We start from the raw sequence: 7,897 nt of genomic DNA, 5'->3' as shown, positions 1-7,897 counted from the left end.
CAACAGCCTTATAATAAGGTTGATCATAAGTCAATAGTTAACAAAACAGGACTACTTATATGACTTATCCCATGAGGAATGCAAAGAAGAACTGAGATATCACAGCGTCTCAATTCAGTGAAGACGGACTGCAGTGAACATTAGTCACACTACTTGGACTATTATACAAAAGCCTTATAATTAGAAAACGACTACATGTGTGACTTATTATTCCACGAGGAATACAAAGAAGAACTGAGATGTCACAGCGTCTGGGGCGCTGTCCTTATACACATTTAAAGATATAATATATATTATATAACGTTCCAAAGCAAACAAGAGTAACAACTATGAGTCATTAATACGGGCATTGGCTGATATTTTGTTTCTATAAATGTAAAGAAAGAAACAGATACCATCCTGCCCGATAATCAACATGAAATTCATTAGAGAGTCCAACTATAATTTGTGACCTGAAGAAAAAGAGGTTGCTCTTTGAAAAGGTGATGATTGGAAGTAAGGAAGAAAAAAACCAATCATCACTTTATAGCCCAGAGTAATGACTTTGTTTCTGAATTGCTCCCTGTGTATGATGTGATTTTCCCTGTGTACGGTGTGATTATTTCTTGTGTACGGTGTGATTATTTCTTGTGTTCGGTGTGATTATTCCTTGTGTGCCGTGTGATTATTTATTGTCTAAGTGTGATTATTTCTGCGTATGGTGTGATTATTTCTGTGTACGGTGTGATTATTTCTTGTGTCGTGTGTTTTCTTCTAGTGATTTTTTGATATAGGCCTACCCAAACGAAAATAGCGCAAAATCAAAACTGTAGAGAAAGAAATAATACTTGAAATCAGTGTTATTTATTTTCTCAAAGTAACAATACGATACGATACGACACGATACGATACGATTGGGTACGAAACGATACGAAACGATACAATACGACACGATGACGTTGGTGAGACAAACAAATATTTCGAAAAGTGTTATTCTCACCCACAAAAAAGACGGCCAAAAAAAAAAAATGATTTACGGTACGATACGATTATACGAGAGCGGTGAACTTCGAAATTTTTTTGTCGAAAAACGCAGCCGTGAAAGTTAAAGAAATTAAACTGGAAATCATGCAAACAAAAGAAAGAAATGCGAGGAAAAATTTAATTTCGGTATATTAAAACAAAGCGGCGGTGAGACGAAATGCATTGAAAAAAAGTAAAGGAGTTATGCCACAATACGACACGATACGAAACGACACGAAAGCGGCTGTTAGAAAAGAAAAAAAATGTTTGGAAAAAAGTGTCATTTTTCTCACCCATAAAAAATGTAGAGAAAGAAATATTACTTGAAAATCAGTGTTATTTATTTCTCAAAGGTACGATACGATCCGACATGATCCGACACGATACGATAGCGGTGGTGTGAAAAATAATATTAGGAAAAAGTGTGAGATTTCTCACCCATAAAAAATGTAGAGAAAGAAATAATACTTGAAAATCAGTGTTATTTATTTCTCAAAGGTACGATACGACACGATACGATCCGACACGATACGATACGACACGATACGATACGACACAATGCGATACGACACGATACGATACGACACGATACGATACGATACGACACGATACGATACGACACAATGCGATACGACACGATACGATACGATACGACACGATACGATACGACACAATGCGATACGACACGATACGATACGATACGACACGATACCGGTCGTGAGAAAAATGATATTTGAAAAAAGTGATACTCACCCAAAAAAAAATGTAGGGAAAGAAATAATTCTTGAAAATCGGTGTTATTTATTTCTCGAAGTGAGAGATGACACGCCACGCCACGATACGACACGGTACGATACGACACGATGCGATACGACACGATACGCGTTATTAAAAGTGTTATTATTCTCACCCACAAACAAAATACAAAATGAAAAAAAAAATGCCTTTAGAAACGACTTTAAATGATTTGCGATATGACACGAAATGATACGAAACGAGAAAATTCCGAATTTTTCGAGTTATTATTATTATTTCTTTCCTCAGCGAACTCGGCAAAAAAAATTCGGCCGGACAAAATCATGCAACCAACAAAAGAAAATAAATAGGACGAAAATTGAAATTATGGTAGAATAAAAAAGCGGCGGAGCACGGCACAAATAATAATGGCCACAAAAATAACTGATTCCAGATTGCAACTCAAGAGAAAAAAAACAGAATTTTTTAAATCAGTAAGATTTTTACTGCAAAAAAGTGAAACGAAATAAATAAGGACAGACTAAAAAAGTCGGCTACGAATTTATTTTACTGGTAAAAAAGCGGTAGTGACAAGAAAAACCAGTCATGCCGCATGTTTATTGTCAAGTGTATTGCCAAGCCGTCTCTCGCGAATTGTTTCTTCGTCGAAATGTTCAGATTTCTTCCTCCATTTTTGGTCTGCATCTCATGACATGTCACGTGTCACCTTCAAAAGATTTAGTTTAGCTGTGTCTTTTAATTTTTAATTGAAATTAGTAAGTCCGATCTATAAATGCATCGGCAGAGATTCCTGTGGCTTATAGTCACCTTCAATTTTTTTTCCAGCCGTGTCTTGATTTTAAACCAGTAAGTCCGATGTTCAACGATCGGCAGTAAAACTTCTGATATTTGTCTCCTTCAGAATGTTTAATTTTGTTGATAAGTGTAATGGCACTATGCAGTCTCCAAAAGTAACTTTTAACATTTTGAATTAGAAAAACATTGTAAGTCCGATCTTCAACGATCGGCAGGGAAACACTTGTGGCATTATGTCGCCTTAACCGTCTTCGATTAAGAGTAAATTCAGTGTGCAAAGGTTGGCAAAAACGCGTTAGACTTTATTGTCTTCAGTATTCATACATGTATGTTCATGTATTGATAGCATTAATGGATTTATCAAAGTGAGCCTCTTTGTTTCTCCCTCCCCCCTCAAAATAACTATGACTATTTTGTTGGCCGGGTTTAAAATAAGTACCGGGAGTCTTTTCTAACCATCTGTGGAGATACGGTGTGACCTAGCTAGGCTGGGTCGAGTTTTCTTTCTCCCTGTAGCTCATTCAGCCGAGAGATGAACATCTACAAGCCTAAGACTGACTGGATGAGGAGAGGCTGCTTTTTCAAGATGGAAACGAATCCCTCTGAGGAACCGGAAGCAGGGAGGAGGACCGACGGATGAACGGATGACTCTGCTTGCAGGGCTACCCATTTCTGATTCCTAAGGTAAGTTTAAAAACAAGTTCCTCTCATTAATGAGTGCATCTGTGATCAATTCTTTTTCTTTAAGTCTCCTTTCCTCTTTCTTTTTGATTTTCTTAATAGAGGATGGAAACTAGAATACCTGGATGAAAATGGATAGATGAAGAAGCTTCTGGTTGAGGATGACCTTCCCTCCCCACCCCACTTCAGCTGGAACTAAGGAGCCGGAAGCAGGGAGGAGGACCAACAGATGAACGGATGACCTGCTTGTCGGGCTTCCCATTACTTATTTTAAAAGTAAGTTTCAAACAGGAAAACAGTTGAATGCTAATCTGTCATAAAAAGACAATTTTTCACTAGTCTGGTGAAGTTACCACTCACAGGATGAATTACATTTCCCGTCAATCCTGATTCTGAAATGTTTTCCTTTCTCTTTGGTTTGATCTTTTAATAGAAAATGGAGTCTGGTATACATGGATGAGACTGGCTGGATGAAGAAGCTGCAGGTTGAGGATCCCCTTGCCCTTCCCACCCCACTTAAGCTGGAACTAAGGAGCCGGAAGCAGGAAGGAGGACCAACAGATGAACGGATGACCTGCTTGTCGGGCTTCCCATTTCTGAGTTTGCAGTAAGTTTTAAAAAGGAAAGCAAATGAACAATCATATGGTAAACTGTCATAAAAGACTAGTTTTCACTCGTTTGGTCAAGTTCCCCCTCAGAATGAATTAAATATCTCGTCAATCCTGATTCTGAAATATTTTCTTTTCCCTTTTTTTTTTTTTTTATCTTTAAATAGAAAATGGAGCCTGGATGAGAGTGGCTAGATGAAGAAGCTTTTGGTTGAGGATGACCTTTCCCTCCCCATCCCACTTCAGCTGGATCTAAGGAGCCGGAAGCAGGGAGGAGGACCAATAGATGACTGTTGACTCTGCTTATTGAACTTGCCGTTTGAGATTTGTGAGGTAGATTTACTAAACCAAAATTACTGGTCACACATTGATGTAAAAAGGACGGCAATGCCTGGAGCATTGCCTTCACAGCTACAATCATGAAACAAAGTGCAAGAGTTTTTTTAAAGGACATAGATAAGGAAGCACAACTTACACAAGAAAATATCAAAATAAATGAAAGTCTCTTTTACTTTGTTCCTAGCCAAATAAGAATTGTTACTAATGTGACCTAGTTCGCCTAGGCCGAGAAGCTTTTTTTATTTTACAGGATGGAGATTGTTATAGGAAACATCTCAAGCCATTACTTCAGGAGAATGAAAGATGTCTGGCAACCGGAGGCAGGGAATGACTGATGAACCTACTTGCTCAACATTACATCTGTGATACATGAGGTAAGTGTACTCCCCACCCCAACAAAAATTGTATTTTGAATTTTGACACTTGAAAAGTTTGACAGTGTGACAAGCCTGCTTAAATTGTCAATTTAATGCTGTGCCTTTTGGTTTTTATACTTATTTGCAGATTCGCCAAGATGTCAGCCATCAACGACATAGGAAGATGGCTTACCGGCTACCGCTGCCAAGCCCACCACTTACCAGAACAAGAAATTAATTAAAACCACCAACCCCACCCCTTAGCAGAACAAGAAATTGATAAAAATTCACTGCAACAAATGAAATTAGAATATAATTCCTGACTTTGGACTAAGTACTTTTTTAAGGCTATGGGACACCCCCGTCCTGCCTAGTTGAATCAGCCTGTCTCATGCACTAAAAAACGGTGCTCAAACCTTTGAGAATTCTTTTCAGTCAAAAATCATCAAGACATGGAAATTACACTGTGCTTATGTTGTTGCTTTTGTTTGCATGTTCGCATGATTTCACTGTTCCATTTTGGCATGTGTTGTTCCTGCATGTTTTATCAGATCGCACCTTTTTGTTTTTAAGAAGCAAAAAGATAACCACAGTGTATGGCCATAGTCTGACAATTATTACATTAAAAAACTCAAAACATATTAAGCTAAATTTAAAACTAATCATTGAAAATAACTAAAATGAAATCAACAGCATTTCATTGCATAATGTATTTTGAGGGGGGGGGGGGTCATCCCATAGCCTTTGCCTCCCTTTCGCACCTAATTCTTTGATGTCACCAAAAGCATCGACATAAAAAAAAATCTGGAAAAAAGCAGAACTATTTTGGTCACGTTGGTGGTATTGATATTTTTTCAGGGAAGTTGCTTTTTCATTGAAAAGTCTCCCTTTCGACAATGAAAAACCACTGACTTATTAAAATATTTAAATAATTGTTTGAAGTGAGGTTCCTTCTATCATTTTCCTTAACTTACTATTGACCATCCTAAATCAAACGAGGATGACAACGGATACCTCTGATGAGGAAGAAGCCACTGGTTGAGGATGACATTGCACTCCCCGTCCCAGGAGCCAGAAGCAGGGAGGAAGACCAACAGATGAACTGATGATTCTGCAGTGAGCTAGCCATTTCTGATTCTCAAGGTTAGTTTCCTCTATAAGAAGAGAAAAGAAAAGAAGATGATGCCACAAAATGAAAAGGCTAGTTTATCTCCTTTTCAGCTTAATTGCCTCATATGATAATGACACGAGTGCAGATTATTTTGCAATTAAACTAAACTTTGTTTCGCTATATTTTTTTTAGTTTTATTTTGAAATTAAACTTAACTTTGTTTCGCTATATTTTTCTTTCTATCATGTTTAGAAGTGTGGATGAGTCTTGGATTGATGGAGACTTGGAGATGCCGAATTTGGAGACACACCAAACCACCATCACAGATGTACCTTTAGAAACCGGAAGCAGTGAGGAGGACCGACAGATGAACTGAAGACCCTACTCACTGAGCTAGCCATTTCTGATTTTCAAGGTTAGTTTCCTCCAAAGAAAAGGAAGATGGTGTTATAAAGTAAAAAGAACCATCGGTAACTCAACTGGTGGTATTTTGCTGCTGTATTGCCTTGCAAGATAAAATGTCCCGAGTTATCCGAGTATTACATTAAAGTGTTTTGGCATTTTGTTCTCCTAATAATTTATTCTATTTAGAAACCTGGCTGAGTATTGATGAAGACCTGGATGGAGAGTCTGTTTGTTGACTTGACGCCTGAAACCATCATCACATATGACTGAGGAACCGGAAGCAGGGAGGAAGAACGACAGAAGAACGGAAGACCCTGCTTGCTGGGCTCTCCTTTTCCGTTTTTTAAAGTGAGTTGAAAAAGAGCTACAAATAGATAATAGAATAATGTCATATCAAGACTAGTTTTCACTCTTCTGGTCAGGTTCTCTCTTGCAAAATGAAGTGCGTCTCTTGCCAATCCTGATTCTAAACTGTTTTCTTCTCTCTTTGTTTTTGACATTTTAATAGAAAATGGAGCCTGTCATACCTGGATGAAAGTGGTCAGATGAAGAGGCTTCTGTGTTTACGGCTGACTTTGCCCTCCTCACCCTACTTCTGCTGACACGAAGGAGGAGGAAGCAGGGAGGAGAACCTTTAGAGGACTGAACATTAGCCACACTACTTGGAATATTATCCAAAAGTTTATCACAGGTTTATAGTTAAAAAAAACTACTTATGTGACTTATTATTCGAAGAGGAGGACAAGGAAGAACTGAGATGTCACAGCGTCACAATTCAGTGATGACGAACTGCAGTGGACATTATATAGTCACGCTACTTGGAATTAATCTAAAAGCCTTATAATTGGGTGTATCATAAGTCTTAAGTTTAAAAAAAGACTGCTCATGTGATTTATTATTCGATGAAGAAGACAAGGAAGAACTGGGATGTTACAGCGTCTGGGGCGCTGTCCTTATACACATTTTAAAAGAAATATAAAACCTTCCAAAGCAAACAAGATTCAAAAACTCTTGAGTCATCAAAACGGACATTGGCTGATACTTGTTTGTATGAACATTAAGAAAGAAACAGATACCATCTTGCCCGAAAATCAACATAAAATCATTAGAGGGTCAAACTATAATTTGTGACCTGAAGAAAAAGAGGTTGCTCTTTGAAAAGGTGATGATTGGGAAGTTAGAAAGAAAAAGTCAATCATCACTTTATAGCCCAGAGTAATGACTTTGTTTCTGAATTGTTCCCTGTGTATGATGTGATTTTCCCGGTGTACGGTGTGATTATTTCTTGTGTTCAGTGTGATTATTTCTGTGTACAGTGTGATTATTCCCTGTATAGTGTGTTTTCTTCTAGTTATTTTTGATATACTCCTACAAAAATAGCGCAAAATCAAAACTGTAGAGAAAGAAATAACGATGACGTTGGTGAGACCAAAAATATTTCGAAAAGTGTTATTTTTCTCACCCACAAAAAAGACGGCCAAAAAAAAAAATGATTTACGGTACGATACGATTATACGAGAGCGGTGAACTTCGAAATTTTTTTGTTGAAAAACTCAGCCGTGAAAGTTAAAGAAATTAAACTGGAAATCATGCAAACAAAAGAAAGAAAAGCGAGGAAAAATTAAATTCCGGTATATTAAAACAAAGCGGCGGTGAGACGAAATGCATTGAAAAAAGTAAAGGAGTTATATGACACGCCATGCCACAATACGACACGATACGAAACGATACGATAGCGGTGGTTAGAAAAAAAATAATGTTTAAAAAAAGAGTCATTTTTCTCACCCATAAAAAATGTAGAGAAAGAAATATTACTTGAAAATCAGTGTTATTTATTTCTCAAA

General features: G+C 37.5%; 1 long non-coding RNA gene across 1 annotated transcript; it reads left to right on the top strand.

Annotated features, from left to right (window-relative positions):
* The first annotated feature begins 2,951 nt into the window (after positions 1 to 2,951).
* On the top strand, positions 2,952 to 7,543 carry LOC119728371. Its single transcript, XR_005271042.1, has 8 exons — positions 2,952 to 3,237; positions 3,337 to 3,510; positions 3,668 to 3,841; positions 4,010 to 4,555; positions 4,686 to 5,680; positions 5,901 to 6,063; positions 6,240 to 6,401; positions 6,562 to 7,543. It is a non-coding gene; the product is annotated as an uncharacterized LOC119728371 (long non-coding RNA).
* Positions 7,544 to 7,897: the final 354 nt, after the last annotated feature.

Source organism: Patiria miniata, unplaced genomic scaffold (genome assembly GCF_015706575.1).
Source record: "Patiria miniata isolate m_02_andy unplaced genomic scaffold, ASM1570657v1 HiC_scaffold_20, whole genome shotgun sequence".
Classification (NCBI taxonomy): Eukaryota; Metazoa; Echinodermata; class Asteroidea; order Valvatida; family Asterinidae; genus Patiria; species Patiria miniata.
This window is presented reverse-complemented; position numbering and strand designations above follow the sequence as displayed.